We start from the raw sequence: 19252 nt of genomic DNA, 5'->3' as shown, positions 1-19252 counted from the left end.
TCCTGCTATAGGAATCTTCTAACAGAGAATTGTAAGTATCTCACCCAAGTCTTATCATAAGATTCTGTAGAATAGTCATAAATTTACTGTGGTACTGAAACTGATATAACAGGTATATGTTGTACTCTGATGATAGTACAAGGACATTGTGAGTGGACACAGAACTTCATTTCAGTGGGCTGAAATCAAAGCCAGAATCTGAGTTCTCTATTTTAGTTGCCTGAAATGCCTTATCAGCAATGAATACAGCTCTATTTTCTTCAGCAGTCCAATATAAAGCAACTACCAAGGGGCAATCTTAAATGATACCAAAAAGCACTTACGAAAGACCAGTAATAGTAGTCAACATGAACAATATCATTATCTTAGAGTGCATGTACACTGTAAAATTAATGCATTTTGACAACACTTTAATTAACATGATTTAATGCTATGGAATCATGGAAATTGTAGCCTTACAATTTATTTAGTCTTCTCTGCCATATAGATGTAGTCCCTCACCAAACTCATGACTCCATAGCATCGAGTATTTGCAGTTTAGTAAAGGTAAAGGTAAAGTTTTTCCCCTGACATTAAGTCCAGTTGGTCCAACTCTGGGGATTGGTGCTCATCTCCATTTCTAAGCCGAAGAGCCAACGTTGTCCGTAGACACCTCCAAGGTCATGTGGCTGGCATGATTGCATGACTGCATGGAACATCATTTGCAGTTTAAAAGGTGTCAAACTGCATTAATTCTATAATGTAGATGCACCCATAGACTGTTACATCAATTATAGGGGAAAAATAGAGAAACTTGGGAAACATCTCTTCTAAGCAGTGGAAAGCTTTCGGGAAAAGAAGGTCATAAACACTTGTTTTCATGTTGTTCTTGTTGTTGTTGCATTGTTAAATCAGTTACATTTTATCACACGGCATCCCAATAGGTTCCCTGAACAGCTTTCAGAAATCAAAAACAGGCAATTCCAACCTATAGACTATCTGCCCAAAAAACCCAACACAAAAGAAGAAAAAGAAGAAGTGTGTGTGTGTGTGTGTGTGTGTGTGTACACACACACATTCATTAACTTTAGAAAGAAATGGATGAGCTGGTTTTCTGATTTTTGTCTTTTATTTTTAATTGTTTTTGAAGTGTTTTAATTCTATTGATTGTGTGTGTGTGTGTGTGTGTGTGAGAGAGAGAGAGAGAGAGAGAGAGGAGTGACTTGAGAAACTGCAAGTTGCTTCTGATGTGAGAGAATTGGCCTTCTGCAAGGTCTTTGCCCATGAGTCGCCTGGATGTTTTATCCTATGGGAGGCTTCTCTCATGTCCTCACATAAGAAGCCAGAGCTGACAGACGGGAGCTCACTCCACTCCCCGGATTTGAACCATCGACCTTTCAGTCAGCAGTCCTGCCGGCGCAAGGGTTTAACCCATTGTGCCACTGGGGGCTATGGATAATTTAACTGAATTTTAATAGTAACTTTCTACATGTTTTTACTTATATTTTTGTAAAGCCTTTTAACTGTATCTGTTATGATTTAAATACAATACCTTCAGTCTCAGCATTGGGGAAAAGGGGGGGGGGTAAAATGAAGATGATGGTGACAATGACAATTTCAGCTTCAGCCATTGTATCCAGATTGAGTAAGTCGCCATAGGAAAAGAAAGACCAGGCAGAAGAACCCTTTGTCTGTCTTTTGATCTCTAACCTGATCAGGAAAAGCACATGGATGGGAAAGTCCTGCTTTCAAACTCTTAAAACTACTAGCACATGTGACCTTTCTGGTGGATTTTGCTCCCATTTCTGTATAAGCATGATGCCAGCCCAGAGATTTTTTGGTTTCTGTGTGGCATTGACAGGGGCGGCTCGTCCATTACGCGATGTAAGCGGTTGCAGAACACTTTTGTTTGCCAAGGCCGCAGAGGCGCCTCTGTAAATGCCCCTTGACCACCACTTGAGCGCCCCCTCAGCTCACAACAGCCCTAGCAGTCCGGGGGGAGCCTCGGCTTTCTTGCCTCGCTGCCAGGCGATCCTTTTCCCAAAGGGGCCGGGCGCTTGAGCCTCACCTAGCCCCTCTCGTTTCTGCTCCACCCGGCCACCGGGTGCGCAAGCAGAGCCGGCGCTCAATCGTTCTCCGCGTTCGATCCCTTCCCCATGACCGGCTCCCTTTCCAATCCCCCGGCACTCCACCCGCCTCCTCTCCTCTCCCCAATCCGCGGGTGGGCCAAGGGGCGGAGCCGCCACGCCTGGCCCGCTTCAGGTCCGGAGGCGTGTCTGAAGACCCCAGCGTGCGCACCAAAAGTCGCCTCTTCTCTTGACTTTCTCTTCAGCCATCGGGGCCAAGAGAGAGAGAGAGCCCCTCCAGCTGGAGGTATCTCCCACCTTCGCTCCCTCCTTTGTTTTTGCGCCTACCTTCAGGAAAGGTGGGGATCACCTCTGTCTCTGTCTCTGTCTCTCTCTCTCTTGGTCCCAATGGCTGAGGAGAAAGTCAGGAGAAGAGGTGAGTTTTGGTGCACACGCTGGGGTTTTCAGGCACATCTCCGGACCCAAAGCAGGCCAGGCAAGGGAGCAAGTGTGGCAAGTGTAGTTACTGGGATGTATAGTTCACCTACAATCAAAGAGCATTCTGAACTCCACCAATGATGGAATTGAACCAAATATGGCACACAGAACTCCCGCGACGAACAGAAAATATATATCAATTATTGGTTGGGGGGGGGGGGTGCCAAAATACTGTTTGCTTACCGTTGAAAATTACCTAGGGCCGCCTCTGGGCATTGATGGGCTGTTTCCCTGTGCTACAAACATGCCCGGAGAAAGAGCTTCTCAGTTTGCTTCCTTTTGAACTTATCGTCACAGTGTCCATTAAATCTTTGTAACAGAATATTCAAGTCCATAACGGATACCTTATTAGAAATTGGGCTGATAGATTCTAACGAAGATATATGCACAATCCACTCTTATGATCTTTAGATATTATATCTATTGACAATTACGATAGCCAAAGAGCCAATTCATACTACATGGGTTAACCCACTGCTCAGAATCCATTAAACTGGGGCCCCTTTTATACTGCCATATAATCCAGATTATCAAAGCAGATAATGTACATTATTTGCTTTGAACTGAATTATATGAGTCTACACCAGACATGGGCAAACTTCAGCCCGCCAGTTGTTTTGGACTTCAACTCCCACAATTCCTAACAGCCGGTATATATGCCAGTACATAAGAGCTTTATTTTTTCATAGTCGTTTGTAATATCTAGATAAACATTTAGACAAAGGCTAGATCAATTCCACCTCAACTCTCCTGGGAGTGAGAAGTGTATTCTGTAAATGTATGGTTGCTAAGAAATTTGGATATCGACTGACATTTTCCTTGTTGTCTTGCTATTATTTCAAAACAGGAAAAATTCAATGTGTTTGAAAGTAATGGCATGTAGCACAAAGCATGAAATGAAAAACAAGAATTCAATTACCTGGAAGTCTGCATTTGACTGATCATGCTGATATCTTCTATCAGGATTGCGCATAGCCATTTGGTGAATGCATTTGTACAAAGAGAGATTTTTTTTCATGGAATGTGCCTAGGCTGTGGTTTTTCCCTCTCCTCCATAGATTATACACAGTTCTGATATTATATATTATATATATTATATATATTAGTAAAGGTAAAGGTTTTCCCCTGACATTGTCCAGTCATGTCCGACTATGGGGGTTGGTGCTCGTCTCCATTTCTAAGCTGAAGAGCCGCCGTTGTCCGTAGACACCTCCAAGGTCATGTGGCCGGCATGACTGCATAAAGTGCTGTTGCCTTCCTGCCGGAGCAGTACTTATAGATCTACTCACATTTACATGTTTTCGAACTGCTAGGTTGACAGAAGCTGGGGCTGACAGCGAATATATTAAACATCATTAAATTTCTTTTATGATACTGAGATTTATGCTGGCTTTAATGTTTTACATTTTGTGCTGGAAATTCAGATTTTTTAGTGGAGAGGATATGACCAGGAAGGGCATGATAACATGAAATTACGCTTCCTGGGGACAGAGGGACATCCCTTGCTCTCACTGTATGGGTGGGGTTCTCCTTTGCAGAAACGAATCAGCCTCAAATTCAAAACAGAGTATTTGCTGCACAACACAGAAGATGGATATTAGCAGATCGCTTTTTAAAGAGATTAAGCAAATGTATGGATTGAATGACAGCAACAATGTTAGTTTTAAAAAATGGAATGTCAAGATTCTGGACCCTCTGTGGGTGCATCTAAGGGCCCTTCTACACAGCCATATAATCCAGATTATCAAATTAGATAATCCACATTATCTGCTTTGAACTGGATTATATGAGTCTACACTGCCATATAATCCAGTTGAAAGCAGATAATCTAGATTTTATATTGCAGTGTATAAGGGGCCACAGTTGTAGATTCAATACAGTTTGACACCACGTTAACTGACATAGGCCAATGATATGGAATGCTGAAATTTTAGTTTGATGAAGTGCCAGCACTCTTCAGCAGAGGCCCCATCTACACTGCCATATAATTCAGTTTAAAGAACATTATAATCATCAATATAGAGTCATATAATGCAAACTGAATGACATTGAACGAGATTATATGGCTCTATACTGCCATATAATCCAGTTCAATGCATTAAATCTGAATTCTGAAACTGGATTATATGGCAGTATAAACGGAGCCAGAAAAGGCTAAAGACCTTGTAAAACTACATATCCCATAGTTCTATAGCATAGAGCAATTGTGGTTATAGTGGTGTCAAACTGCATTAATTATACAACTTAGATGCACCAATATCGGTAGTTCTCAACCTCTGGGTCCCCAGGTGTTTTGGCCTACAACTCCCAGAAATCCCAGCCAGTTTACCAGCTGTTAGGATTTCTGGGAGTTGAAGACCAAAACATCTGGGAACCCACAGGTTGAGAACCACTGACCTATATCTTCTTGCTGGAGAATGACAATAGGGTGCTGCTTTCCTGGTTGGCCTTTGTGAGAAATAGGATGGTCAACCTTTGTGTAAAGCAGCAGGCCTCTTAGTGTGCTCCACATTACTCATAAGTCTTTCAAGTGTACAGGGAGACTATAGCTTATCGCATTATTTCAAAAACCTGATACATTAGCACATTAGTTGGCCATTGCTTTTATATATAAGAAATTACTTTTTCATTAAATTTTCTTTAAAACGTTAGTTTTCTTTACGAAATGTTAACCACTAAAAATATCAAAATGGTTGGAAAAGCTTCTTCAACTGTATTTTGTGATAAATAACCAAACTTCAATTGTTATGCCAAATCAGAATGGACAAAATCCTGCTGGTGACACATGCACGTGTATGCGTCTCTTTTTTTAGTCTTAGGCAAGGAGGCATTTACTATTACCTTGTGCAGTATCCAAACGCTTCCTATCAAGCGCATAAATCAAATCTGGGAAAATTACCACAGTCATTTCCTGGCCAGAAATGGAAATTCATGAGACAGTATCCACCCGAGATGGACTTCTGCAACAGACGAAAGAAATATGTAATGCTTCCGAGTCAACAGCAGGTTGCTGGAAATCTGGAAAAGCAACTGTATTTCTCTGTACCTGGCTCAACAAATGCCACAGGGCCTCCCTCTAGTTGCCTCTCTCACCAGTAAATGCCCATAGCTATGCTCCTGGGTAAGATTACTTGTAACATGTTCATTCTAAGCTCTGGAAGCAGCTGTAAACACAGCCCAGGGATCAAAGAAGTGGTGCAGTGCTTTATGTGGAAACAAGAAAGCTAATCATGGGAATAAGTAGTTTGTTTCCTCTTTCTCCCTCATATTTTGGGAGACATGTTTTTTTAAAGTATGGCAAACAGAATAGAAATATTGCTAACCTAAAACTGCAGACTTTCAGAAGAATCTTTTTTGGGGTTTTTTTTTTTGTGTGTGTCAGAAGCAACTTGAGAAAATTGTGCTGTCGCACGCTGGGTCTGTGCATAAGACTGTAGACAGGACATAAATTCTGTGTGCCCAACGGGACGCCGGGGCTGCCTCAGATTAAAGTCCCTTGGACCTCCCCAAAACAAAGTCTTTAGATTGCTTAAAGGTTCAACAAAGTTCTTTATTAATGAACACAAACAGATACTTTCAAGCTTTCTTAACAGTCTATTGGCTCTTGCAATCTTGTTCACTGGGAACAGGCACTATCTTCTTAACTGTAATTAACTAATGGGGAAATCCTTAACTTCTAATCTGGGCAGTCTGTACTTGCCTCTGTTGGCGTGGAGCCCCTGCACCCGGTACCAACTGCGTCCGGCTTCCGCGAGCGACCCTTACCAAGCAGAGCTTTGTAGACTTCCAGGGGAAAAGAAGGAGTTCAGGTTTCAGTGATGGCTGGCTGAAGTCCTTCAGCAAAGGAGCTGTAAGGCTGTAAAATCCTCAGCCAAGCTGTGGGGCCTTTTCTCCCCAGCCAAGCTGTAGGCTGTATATCTCCCCGGCCAAGCCATAGAAGACGAAGCTTTCTACAGGAGCTCTTGGTATTATGTGCTGCAGGAAAAGCTTCTCTGTGTGGACAGAACCAAAAAAGGCTCCTATTCCCTCCAAAAACCCAAAAAGAGGGCGGGACCAGGGAACCTAACTATAATTGACAGGTGGCTTACCTTATGATTGCAGCCAAAAGAAGCCACCTATCTGCAGAGTCCCTGAAACTTAGGACTATAACAAACATTAAATGCAAAGTAAACAAAATTGGAGCTCCTGGTAAAGCTGTACCTGCACAAAAATGTAAGTCACTTCTGGTTTGGCCATCTGCAAGGACGTTGCCCGGAGATGCCCTGATGTTTGATGTTTTACATGCTGTGGAAGGCTTCTCTCATGTACCTACATGGGAAGCTAGAGCTAAGACGGGAGCTCACCCCGCTCCCCAGATTTGAACTGCCAACCTGTTGGTTGTGCCAAAGGTACACAGTGATTTGGGTTGGTATTAGAGAGGAGGAATGAGACTTTACCTCAATGTTAAAGTACCGATTAAACTAATCGTCATGCAGTAAATACATTTAATTTAAATCCATCTGAATACACAAATGCATTGATAGCACCGTCATACAATTTCTCTGTGCTACTGTTTTTCCTGTGCAGTTTACCTATAAGACCAGCTTCACACTCTTAAGTAATGGTGTGTGGTGCCTCTTGGGAGAACCTGCCAAGAGTGTGGCATCAGAAAGTGACTGTTCTTTTCCCTTGATAAAAGCACTCCTTTAAAACCCCGCTACCATAATAGCTGATCTGTTTCCTGTTTTTATGGAGCAATTTCAATCCCTTCAATGGGATTGCGGAACAGCTGATGCCAGTTTCTCATAGGCTATTGCAAAGCAGGAGACCATATGCCGGAACTGACAGTTATAAAACATGGATTTTGATGCTGACTGGAAGTGTCCCAAAGCCTTACTGATTCAATTTGATTGCTATATAGACCTGTAACTGGCTCCCAAATCTACAGCATAAATGCACCCTTCATTTTCAAGGTAAGTGTAAAATATTCTCCCAGCCTAGAATATTCCCCAACAGTGCAAAGGTGCCTGAAGTGTCACTGGAGGCTCTAGAATTCTTTTCCCCTAACGCTATGTGACAAAGGGGCCTACAGTCAGTCTTTAGCCAGCAATAGTTTCCGGAACAGTGTTCGCTCAAAGGAAATTCTGGAAATTAATGTAACCTCCAGTTTTAGTTTGTTTAGTATTTTCATATATATAGGTATAGGTATAGATAGATACACAAACGCACACACATTAGAGGGGAAAAATATTATTCAAAATCTTGTTCACCTACTCAAAATCTGTTACAATATATAATAGACTCTCAGTTAACCAGCACGCATAAGGATTGGTAGTTTCTGGTTGCTTGAAACTTACTATTAAAAATAGGCCTCATACCATACCATACCATACCATACCATACCATACCATACCATACACTCTGTATTGACTTGATACTAACACTGAAATACAGTGATTAAAAGCAAATAAATTCAAGTTTAATGTAACATGGTTTTGCTGTATTGCACATGTATTTTAATTTTTATTTACAGTATTATTCCTTTAATTTTTTTGGTCAGTTGCTTGAGAGCTCTGGTTGCTTACATTCTGGTTAACAGAGGGCCCTTCCACATAGCCATATAATCTAGAATATTAAGGCAGAAAATCCCACAATATCTGCTTTGGGTTATCTGAGTCCACACTGGCACATATTCCAGTTCAAAGCTGATGTGGGATTTTATTCAGCTGTGTGGAAGGGGCCAGAGAGACTACTGCATTTCCAAACCCAGTTATTGAAATGTTAAGTGAATTCCTTCACAAATTAGTTTTGTAAGCATGAGGATCTCTTTAACAATAGGCATTTTGGAACTGTGTAGAATTGAATTCACATGAGAAGCATACGACTCCAAGCTGCCATTCAACAAGTAGTAGGAAAGATAAGTCAAGCGTAGGGCATCAAATTCCCGACATGCATGAATCTAGGCGTTCCATTTTGTTCCTTTTTATATCAAGCTCTAAGCATTAGTGTCAAGCTAGTCATTTGTTTTGCAAAATTACAGCAAAACATGCAGTGATACTTCATTAGTGACTATGACAACTTTTTTCAAAGCACTAAAAATGAGAGTCAATCCTGGTTGGAGACTAAACAAAATATGTAATTTGACCAAGAGATTTGAGATTAGTGCTTTATCTATTATAGTTTATGGAGTTGTGTAAAATATAGAGAAGCACATAATGAGGCCATTTGTTAAAGAGCAAAATGTCTGGGTAAGTAAAGGTATTGTGTTGTAAGTTACTGCATACTTGAACATTACCATTTAACACATCTAACTGAGATCATTGTCATGAAACTCTTGACCTATCTTTGTTTCTTTCAAGGTAAGATTTTTCATAAACATGTTTCCAACTACAAGGAATATGTAACACTATCTTGGGTAAAGCATCTATCCTGTCCCCATTCATTAGGAAGGAAATCTATGCTGTCTTTCTGGCTTTCAGGAAAGGATGCATAGGACTGAGAAACTAGTTTGCAGCAAGTTTCAAATGCCAAACATATTCCAGAAGAATTCTTGCATGGTCTACGCAGCTTTGTTTCGTATGCTTCTGTGAATACTTCAGACTCAGAGACATTTTTTCAACATTTCACTCTGACTTGTTTATAAAGATTACATTAATGACCTCAAACATGATTAAGAAATTAAATGTTTTTTTTTTTGTAAAATGATATGATGATTCAGCTGTATTTGAGAAACTAAGATCCATCCAACAAGAATGATTGACAACTGGGAAATAGAGGGAGAAAATGTGGAGGCCGTGACAGACTTTGTATTTCTAGGTGCAAAGATTACTGCAGATGCAGACTGTGGCCAGGAAATCAGAAGACGCTTACTTCTTGGGAGGAGAGCAATGTCCAGTCTCGATAAAATAGTAAAGAGTAGAGACATCAAACTGGCAACAAAGATCCGCCTAGTCAAAGCCATGGTATTCCCTGTAGTAACCTACGGATGTGAGAGCTGGACCTTAGGGAAGGCTGAGCGAAGGAAGATCGATGCTTTTGAGCTGTGGTGCTGGAGGAAAGTTCTGAGAGTGCCTTGGACTGCGAGAAGATCCAACCACTCCATCCTCCAGGAAATAAAGCCCGACTGCTCACTGGAGGGAAGGATACTAGAGACAAAGTTGAAGTACTTTGGCCACATCATGAGGAGAGAGGAAAGCCTAGAGAAGACAATTATGCTGGGGAAAGTGGAAGGCAAAAGGAAGTGGGGCTGACCAAGGGCAAGATGGATGGATGGCATCCTTGAAGTGACTGGACTGACCTTGAAGGAGCTGGGGGTAGTGACGGCCGACAGGGAGCTCTGGCGTGGACTGGTCCATGAGGTCACGAAGAGTCGGAGACGACTGAACGAATGAACAACAACAAGATCCATCCACACTGGTTTTTCAAAAAGCACTTGACGTTTCTGATCATTTAGGTCAGTTTGGAACTGGTTTCGGAGAAACCGTTTTCACTGAGCGGATGATTAGATTGGCATGCTTGGAACAGATCTGAGGCCAGGAAAGTGATTCCGTTAACTACAGAAGGTGGCCTCAAACTGCTATGTGTGTGTGTTTTTTTCCATTTCCCAGAGAGTTGCATATTTATAGAGTGCTTTGAATTCTGCAGAGCTGATTTCGCCGTGTAATGTGCTTTAGATTTGGGGCTTGCTGGTGTGCATTGAGAAGCTTAACTCAGATCCCCCCCCCCCCCAACTGTGTTTAATGCACTTTACTGGCCTCAAGTTCATGCTGCAGCACACTTTGGCAGTATCCATTTTGTAGCCGCTACAGTTTGAAGTTGGCTTCAAGCTGCATTAAATAGTCAGTATAGATATGTGCTATGATGTGTCCCATCTTTTGAATAGGAAATAACCCTTTGGAAAACCAGAATAACCTTTTGGAGAAAAGTGGCATTCACCACCATTTGAAAACCATAACCTTTTGTAAAAGTATGATCTTCCATAGAAGAGACAAAAACTCATTAGGGTAAAATCTTCTCTTCAGTGATATATAACCACATGGACTTATGCAAGGCAATATGCCTTTTCAGTTGTTAGACTGATAACCTGTTTGTCCCTGATCTGATAGGAACAGAGATATGCAAATGCACAAAATATAGTTCATCAGAAGTGTTCTTTTCAGTGCCCAAAAAATCTATTCTCCCATAAAACATATTATTTCTATATCATGCCCTCAAGACAGAAAAATAAAGTAGACTTCATTAAAAGTAACATATTTGGTGTACTCACAACCTTCATGTATTCAGCTAACATGTACATAACTTGTGAATCCAGCGTACAGTTACATAACTTGTGAATCCAGTTACAGTTAGGTAACTGGATTCAAACAGGTTTGAAGTAGTTTCTCTGTGAAGATAACACAGGGCATCTTTCTTATAATCAACAGCAGTAGCATGAGTTTGCTCTTAACGGTCCAAAGTTTCATGGCATGTCTGTTTTCTAAAATGGAGTCTCAGATTTCAGCAGTCCCAGATCTGATCATGTGGTCTGCAGTCCCTCCTACAACCTCAAGAAACATAGAGTAAAGGGAAAGCTGCATACCAAAGCATACATACAATACAGGAAGCAAAGAGAATCATATACAAACAAATGACTAGTGGAGGCTTGAAGAAGGTTGCTATTTCCAACCAAAACCTTTATGAGTCTATGAACAAGCAACAAAACACGCAAAAAGAAAAGAAAAGCTGGACATGTTTGAAGTCTCAAAACTAAAATGGATATACTGTACTTAAGCAACCAATGAAGACATTAAACGCTGTGACATCAGATAAGCTACAAATCAGGATGGCCAGAGAAGGCTGAATTTTATCAGTAATCTAACTCATTTCTGCCAGATTCAAGACTAGCTGTAATATTTGAGAAGCACTGATTGATGGCATCTTGTATTATGCATGAACGGCTGTGGGGAACTTGTGGGCTGCTAACTCTTGTTGGACTTCAACTCCCAACAGGCTTAGTCAGGGATCCTAATTGATCAAAATTCCTACCCATCTTCAATAGCCTACATATAATGAAGGTATGTCCTTCACTGCTTCACCAATTGTATTGAATTGGGAGAAAAATTCAATGTGCATGGTTTTATTGAGGAGACGGGGCTAGTCCCACATCAAAAGATGAATGCCTTAAGAAGACCCTTATTGCTTTGGTCTTCCTGACATGGCCCGGCACTAGTTTTCCCCACCATTAACTGTCAATGAGGTAGAGTATGGGCAGGAAAATGCACACCGTTGTGATATAAAAAGAACCGTATCAGTTATAACAGAAGTCATGCATATCAGTGGAACATAACAATGTAGGCTGGAATCCTGTTATGTCCAATCAAGCTTCTAAATAAAATGCACCACCAGTCTTCTCTGATTAATTCATTAATATTAATAAGTAATTTTAGGCAATGGTTTGGTGTTCAGGTATGATTATGATAGTGTTGATGACAATGAATTGAATCATTTAAATTATTAAAGTATTATAATGGGAATGTATGAATTAACTTATTTCCCTCTTTCTTCCAAATGTTATGATCCCTAATGAGCAACTTTAAATGAATAGTTGATGCACTTTATGGTTTTATATTTTGAGTTAAGTCTTGATGGTCCACAACAACAAAAGATATTTGAAAGGTTGAGAACTGTTACACTCCCTATACTGCCTGGGAGTGTAGTGGAGTCTCTTTTTCTGGAGGTTGAGTTGGCCATCTGTCAGGAGTGCTTTGATTGTGTATTCCTGCATGGCAGGGGGTTGGACCAGATTACTTTTGTGATCTGATATAGCATGAAGGAATGTAGATATCAAAAACTGACCCGTGGAGTAAGATTAAGGTTTGCTTTCTTCAAGGAAGCAGTTGCAACAAACTATTTACTCAAATGTGATGTGCATCATTTTTGGCCAAATAACGTCACAGAAATTAGGCTGCACATTAGATATGATAGTGCATTAGATTAAACTGCAAATTTGAAAAACACCACTGATCATAAAAGCAGAGCTGAAAAGTAAGTTCTAGGGCCCTTCTACAAAGGCCTTAAATTGTGGAATAAACCAGGATATAAAAGGAGGGGGGAGGGGGGCTACATGACGTTTGCCGAAAATGTTTATATGGAATTGAGAGGGGGAAAAACAAAGCGACAATTAATTTTTAATTTATTGAGTTAAAAACAACGTATTCTAAATTTAAACATATTTTGAACACAAAGTGAAAACAGAAATAGCTCAATGTAATTTTTGGAATCAACACATAATAAAAACAGCTAACGTTGAAAATATTTACACTCCTTTAAACATTAAAAAGGTGTTCTTCAGGCAGAAGTTCCTCAAGAGATATAGATGACCCACAATGGGGACAGGATTCAGTGTCACTGCTACTGGTGGATTGCTTCAGAGTGGCCATAATTATAGGATGACCTGTATTGGGCCTAATCCAAAATTTCTCACTGAGAATAAAGAATAAACTTGTTAGCTGCAATCCTGAAGTAGAAATCCCCACATAGATGGCAAAACAATGTTCTGCTCATATGGAAGAACAGACAGATGAAAATCATCGGGAAATTAATACTGTCATTGACCAATACTGAATACATATTCCATAAAAGTGGGATAAGAATGATGAAACCAGAAAGTAAATTGAGAGCTTCCCTAACCAAGAAAAAAGTAAGCAACACATTTTTTGTCTTCCTTTGAGGAAAAGGTTCCACAAGGTAAATGACATGAAAGCTAGAGCTAAGGATACTACAATATTGCTAAAGACATCAAGTCCTGTGCAATGAAAATTTCCTTTGGGAGGGACCAATGTTCATCCAGGAACTCCAGGCACTCTGTCTCGATGGGCTTGGCTTCCAGTCCCTCAAAGCAGATTCCCCAGATCCCGACCCAGATCTTGCCAGCGTCGATGCCAGGCATGGGAAGCCACACTCTCCATTCATCCACTCCCATGGCAGTCAGGCACAGGACCCAATCAATGACCGCAAGAACGAAGCCAATGAAACGGATGTAGGCCAGTTGGATGAGACGAGGTGCAGGTGGAAAGTCGCCTTCAGCCAAGCCTAATTTCCACCTTAGCCACTTCTCCATGCTGAGAAATCTGCGGATAATGAAACAAGGTTTACTATTTATGGAGTTATGCACGTGCCCATTCTCTCACATGGGAACCTCCCCTGAGTTTGGGAAACATTGTGATACATAGCGAAACCCTTCTACTGGTTCGAAAAAAACTTTTTCTGTGACAAAGGGCCTCATGCCCAACTTGACCCACAGAAATGGATAACCTGCTGTAACACATGTCAAGATTAATTCCCTCTGTTGACTTTTGTCTGTTGCCAGGAATGGACTGGATGAGGGCAGAGAAATCGAGGTGTTATGCAGACAACACAGGAGTGCTCCAGGTCAGTCACAAGGCAGACCTGGGAATAGGGATCTGGCCTGTGCATGCTGGGATTCAACCAGGGGATAGATATCAACAAAGAATGGCTTCTCCCACTCTTTCAAATAAGCTTCTGACCTGAAACATAAGACTCGAATATGGCTGGTGATCTCTGAAGCAGGAGACCAGAATATGGTTCAGGCTCTTTGAGACGCAAGCGCTGAACCTGGGTTGCGATCAATCCAAGATGCACCTGAACAACAGACCGGCAGTGGTGATTTTTGAACAGGGTGCCGTGGAAACCGCTCTTTTGAGTTCTGAAACCATTTAGAATGTTGTCAATAACTGAAAACTTAAGATCAAAATATCAAAGGCAGATTCTGCCCTGGACATTGGGGCCTTTGCAGGGGTGGGGGCTCCTGGTCCCCAGTTACTTGGGAGTTGTATTTGCCTACCATTGGACATCAACTCTAACAGTGGACCAATGTATTTTCTTCAAAATAGGAAGCAACTCAACAGTCCCATGAGGCTACTAGTTCAATTTACATTAAAAGATGTAATCACACAACAATAACTGCAGGTTTCCTTTTTTAAAATGTGTAACATCTTCAACTCTCCACTGAACATAACAGTAGGTATTGTAGTTGTGTCAGTTGTAAAGGTGTTCTCAGGGGTTATCCCAAGGCACTACAAGGAGGAGACGTCAATTACTCCAAGCATTTGAATAACATTGTGGGTGTTCAGCTTGCATAGTGTCCCGAAAGAATGAAGACAAATAGAAGTTACCAGCATCTTTTTATGTTGGAGGCAATATAAAAAGATATGCCTCGCGGACATTACACGGTCGTTGGTATGTGGAATGTGGGGAAATAAATGCACACATCACTCCCAATGCTGAAATGCAATGCTTAGTTTATTTCCTTTAGTCAAGCATGCTGATTTATCCATAAGTAAAAATCTAAGAAACAAAAAGAAATCTGTTTTTTTTCCCCACTCAGGATGAAACTTGACAATCGGAATAATCAGAAAGATTGTTTTTCACTGTACGAAAAAAGGTTGAAAATTTGCAGTGATCATCTATAAATGCCAAATGTCATTACCACCGAATTCTCTTCCTTACAAAGTGAAGAGAGAGCTATTTTCAGAATTACTGGCAGAGGAAGGGAGAAACCCTCTTCCCAAGAACCTGCCAACAAAATCAATTAGAAAAACAAAATATCAAGGATCGGGGGGAAAGTATAAAATACATGATAGTCACCACCCAAGCAACTGTAGCCTCTGGTTTGAAAGAGCATAGAAAGTGGGAAGTTAAAAAATGGTTCAAATACCTAGCAGACTACATGCTTCAGGATTACATCCTTGAAAGGAGAACCAAATACACATTAGGCTGAATTAAGAAGAACCGGGATCTGAAATCGGAAAGATTGATAGATAAAGGAAAAGGAAAATATAAAGAACTGAACCATTCTCTCTTCACGATTGATCAATTAAAATAATATCTGAATGGAGGAAAGTACTGTTCCCAGAGGGTGGGGGAGGGGTGTAATATCGATAGACACTGGACCCTTCCACAAAAGTGGGAGATAAGGCTGGAATCGGCAAGGTTAAGAATATTAAGAGAACAACATTCAATATGTATTTTGTAACGGTGGCTAATTTTGACACTATTCTACCTGTGTTTACAATAAAAACGTATTTTAAAAGTTGAAAAACAAAACAAGGAAATAAACGCGAAAGGCAATATGAATGTGGTACTTCACATTCTGAGAAGTGTTAAATACAATTAGACATTGATTTCCACATTACTACCGTAAGAACTATATGAGTTAATTCAAAGTACTGCATACGCACTAAAGTTACATTTAAGGCTTAAATACACAAATGAAACGATTACAACAGTGTATCTGTAGGTGTGTGCATATATATCAATATATCTGTGTTTGTGTATGAAAGAGGAAAGTTTGCACCTGACCAAAGTAACAACAATAAAAAGGTTATTTTAAAATGGCTATATTGACAGGGAAGAATCAAAGGATTGCAAGGTAATGTGGAAGCTTTGACTTAAAAGTGTTATACACATCATAAGTTAACAATATGAAAACATGTCAGAAGTCTTGTGAACAGTATTAGACATTAGGAGCCACTAGGGTGACCAGGATCTGAAGGAATTGGATGCCAGAGGAGTGTATAAGAATAAATTAGCACGATTTGTGGTGATTACATGCTGTGAAGTCAACTTTGACTTATGGTGATGCTATGAATGAGATCCCCAAGAGTCCGGGCTTCCTTGAAATACTAAATGAAGGAGTTCCTCTTTGAAAAGGAAAAATTTAGAGGTATTAAGGAAAGATCGGAGGAAAGATTAGTTGAATATAACAATACACACCTATCTTGGTTTGACAGAATAGCCTTAGTTAAAATGAAAATCCTACCAAAAGTAAATGTTATATTTAGAATGATACCCCTCAAAATTTCCAAAATTGAACTGAATAAATGGCAGCAAACAACAAACAAATTTTGTAAAAATGTGGAAAAGAATAGAATAAATAAATGCTACTGGTAGGTAAAGATAAAGGTTTTCCCCTGACATTAAGTCCAGTTGTGTCTGACTCTGGGAGTTGGTGCTCATCTCCATTTTTAAGCCGAAGAGCTGGCATTGTCTGTAGACATCTCTCCAAGGTCATGTGGTCAGCATAACTGCATGTAGCACTGTTATCTTCTTGCCGGAGCGGTACCTATTGATCTACTCACATTTGCATGTTTTTGAACTGCTAGGTTGGCAGAAGCTGAGGCAGACAGCGGAAGCTCATGCTGCTACCCGGATTCAAACCTGCGACCTTTCGGTTAGCAAGTTTAGCAGCTCAGGGGTATAACCCACTGCGCCACCGGGGCCCCCATAATGCTACTGGTACAAACCACAAAAAGGAAGAGGATTAGGACTACCCAAAATTAAAAATTATTATGAAGTAAACCAATTGAGACATGTGGTAGAAAGGATGTTAAACAAAACTGATACAGATTGGATGGAAATAAATACTAAAGGTATAAAAATGAGTTTAGAAAATATATTTTTAAGGAATACTCAAAAAAGGAAATTAATCAAATGAGAAATGTACCATTAAAACATATACTACTAATGAAATCCATCCACCTGGAATTGCTCTCTCCCCCTTATGAGTCAGGACTTTCTTCTAAGTAGATTGACCTAGGACAGCACAGTAAGCCCGCTTGTGAAATCCTTGTTTAAGACATTGTTGTCTTGAGCGGGTCACAAACTTTTGGCCTTGAGTCACACTCTCTCAGCCTCAAAGGAAGGTGCAAACAATCCTCCCTTTGAAATAAAGTCTTTTCAGACTGTAGCCTTTGTGCCAGTCACTCTCTCTTGACCTTGAGTCCCACTCTCTCAGCCTCAGACGAAGGCGCAGGCAGTCCTGCGAGGGATTTGTGTCACCCCCTCCCCTCTCTTTAAAAAACTTGAATACCCTGATGGATTCCTTGACTTACGTGGAAGCCCTTGTCATGGCCGCCCTTCAGGGCCTTTATCTGCCTCTCTCTAGAGTAGGAATGGGCAAACTTGGGGCCTCCATGTGTTTTGGACTTCAACTCCCACAATTCCTAATTGCCTCAGGCCCTTTCCTTTCCCCGCTTAAGTGGCTGAGGGGGAAAAGGAAGGGGCATGAGGCTGTTGGGAATGCTGGGAGTTGAAGTCCAAAATACATGGAGGGCCCAAGTTTGCCTATGCCAGGTGCATAGCCAATTACTCTTATTTTCCAAGGGTTCATCTACACTGTAGAATTGATACAGTTTGACACCACTTTAACTACAATGGCTGAATGCGATGGAATCATGGGAGTTGTAGTTTTACAAGCCCCCTCCCCCTCTTTTGAGTCCCAGAATCTCATAATATTGAGCCATGGCATTTAAAGTGGTATCAAAATGCATCAATTCTACAGTGTAGATGGGTGCACTCATGGAGGGTCATGTGCCCTTCCCACCTACACTGTAGAATAATGGAAGGACCATTTCATTGTTGGCTGCTACTTCCCAACGGATGTCAGGTGGTGCAATACTATAATACTATAAATACTATAATAAATACTATAGTAAATACTACAATAAAAAGGATGAGAGGCCGACCAAGGGCAAGATGGATGGATGGTATCCTTGATGATGACCAACAGGGAGCTCTATCATGGGCTGGTCCATGAAGTCACGAAGAGTCGGAAACGACTGAATGAATGAACAACAACAACTATAATTTCTCCAGTAGTGTAGGGCATAGACATCCTGTGATAATGCGGCATGTCTCATTAAGAGCCACATCCACTCTTTTTAGTGTGGTGAGATGTGGTCCACACTGGGCATGAGTAGCAAAGCACAAGGGTAGATGTCTTTACTATGAGAGAAGGGCACATGAGAGAAGCCTCCCTGCAGGATTTGCAACACATTCAGGCATCCCCTGGGCAACGTCTTTGTAGACGGCTGATTCTCTCACACCAGAAGTGACCAAAAGCGACTTGCAGCATGGCAGTGTAGAAAGGGCCTAAGATACATTCTCACACAGGAAAAGTGCATAGGTTTGGCCTGCATTGCCTGCACAGTGGTTGTGTAACCCTATCCTATAGTGTTTTCCTATAATCTTCTCCAGTTCCATCCTGCTGCAGCCGACAATAAAGGAGCAAGAGTTTGGAGATGTGGAAAGCACAAAACTCACTGTATAAGTACAGGTTGCTTACCTGTGGCTGCATTTCTTCGAGTGGTTATCTGTGAATTCACGCAACTGGGTATTCTGCGCCTGCACAGAGCATTTTGTGGAGTCTACTACGTAGAACCACTAGGTGGAGAAAATTGGGGGGTAACCCCGCTCACCATCACAAGGCTGTATAAGGCCCGGTCACTACCAAAATCCCAATCTTACCAAGAATACACTATGATAGGGTTTCCATTAGTCAAAAATGACTTGAAGGCCCATGGGTTTCCATGTGAGGTCACTTGGGGTCCCATGTGAGACCAGGAAATTAATTCAAAGGTTCTTCTAGCATGAAAAGGCTGCGTTTTTTGGATTGTACGGCCATGTTCCAGAAGCATTCTTTTCAGATGTTTTGCCCACATCTATGGCAGGCATCCTCAGTCGTTGTCAAGCCTGTTGGAAACAAGGCAAGTGGGGTTTGTATATCTGTGGAAGGTCCAGGGTGGGAGAAAGAACTCTTGTCTGTTGGAGGCAAGTGTGAAAGTTGCCATTGGCCAGCTTGATTAACATTGAATAGCCTTGCAGCTTCAAAACCTGGCTGTTTTCTACCCGAGGGAATCCTTTGTTGGGAGGTGTAAACTGGCCCTGATTGT

At 41.1% G+C, this 19252-nt stretch overlaps 1 pseudogene; it reads right to left on the bottom strand.

Moving 5' to 3' along the window:
* Window positions 1-12826: 12826 nt before the first annotated feature.
* Window positions 12827-13620, bottom strand: LOC137096564 (claudin-34-like; annotated as a pseudogene).
* Between the last annotated feature and the right edge of the window lie 5632 nt (window positions 13621-19252).

The sequence above is a fragment of the Anolis sagrei genome, chromosome 3 (assembly GCF_037176765.1).
Source record: "Anolis sagrei isolate rAnoSag1 chromosome 3, rAnoSag1.mat, whole genome shotgun sequence".
NCBI lineage: Eukaryota > Metazoa > Chordata > Lepidosauria > Squamata > Dactyloidae > Anolis > Anolis sagrei.
This window is presented reverse-complemented; position numbering and strand designations above follow the sequence as displayed.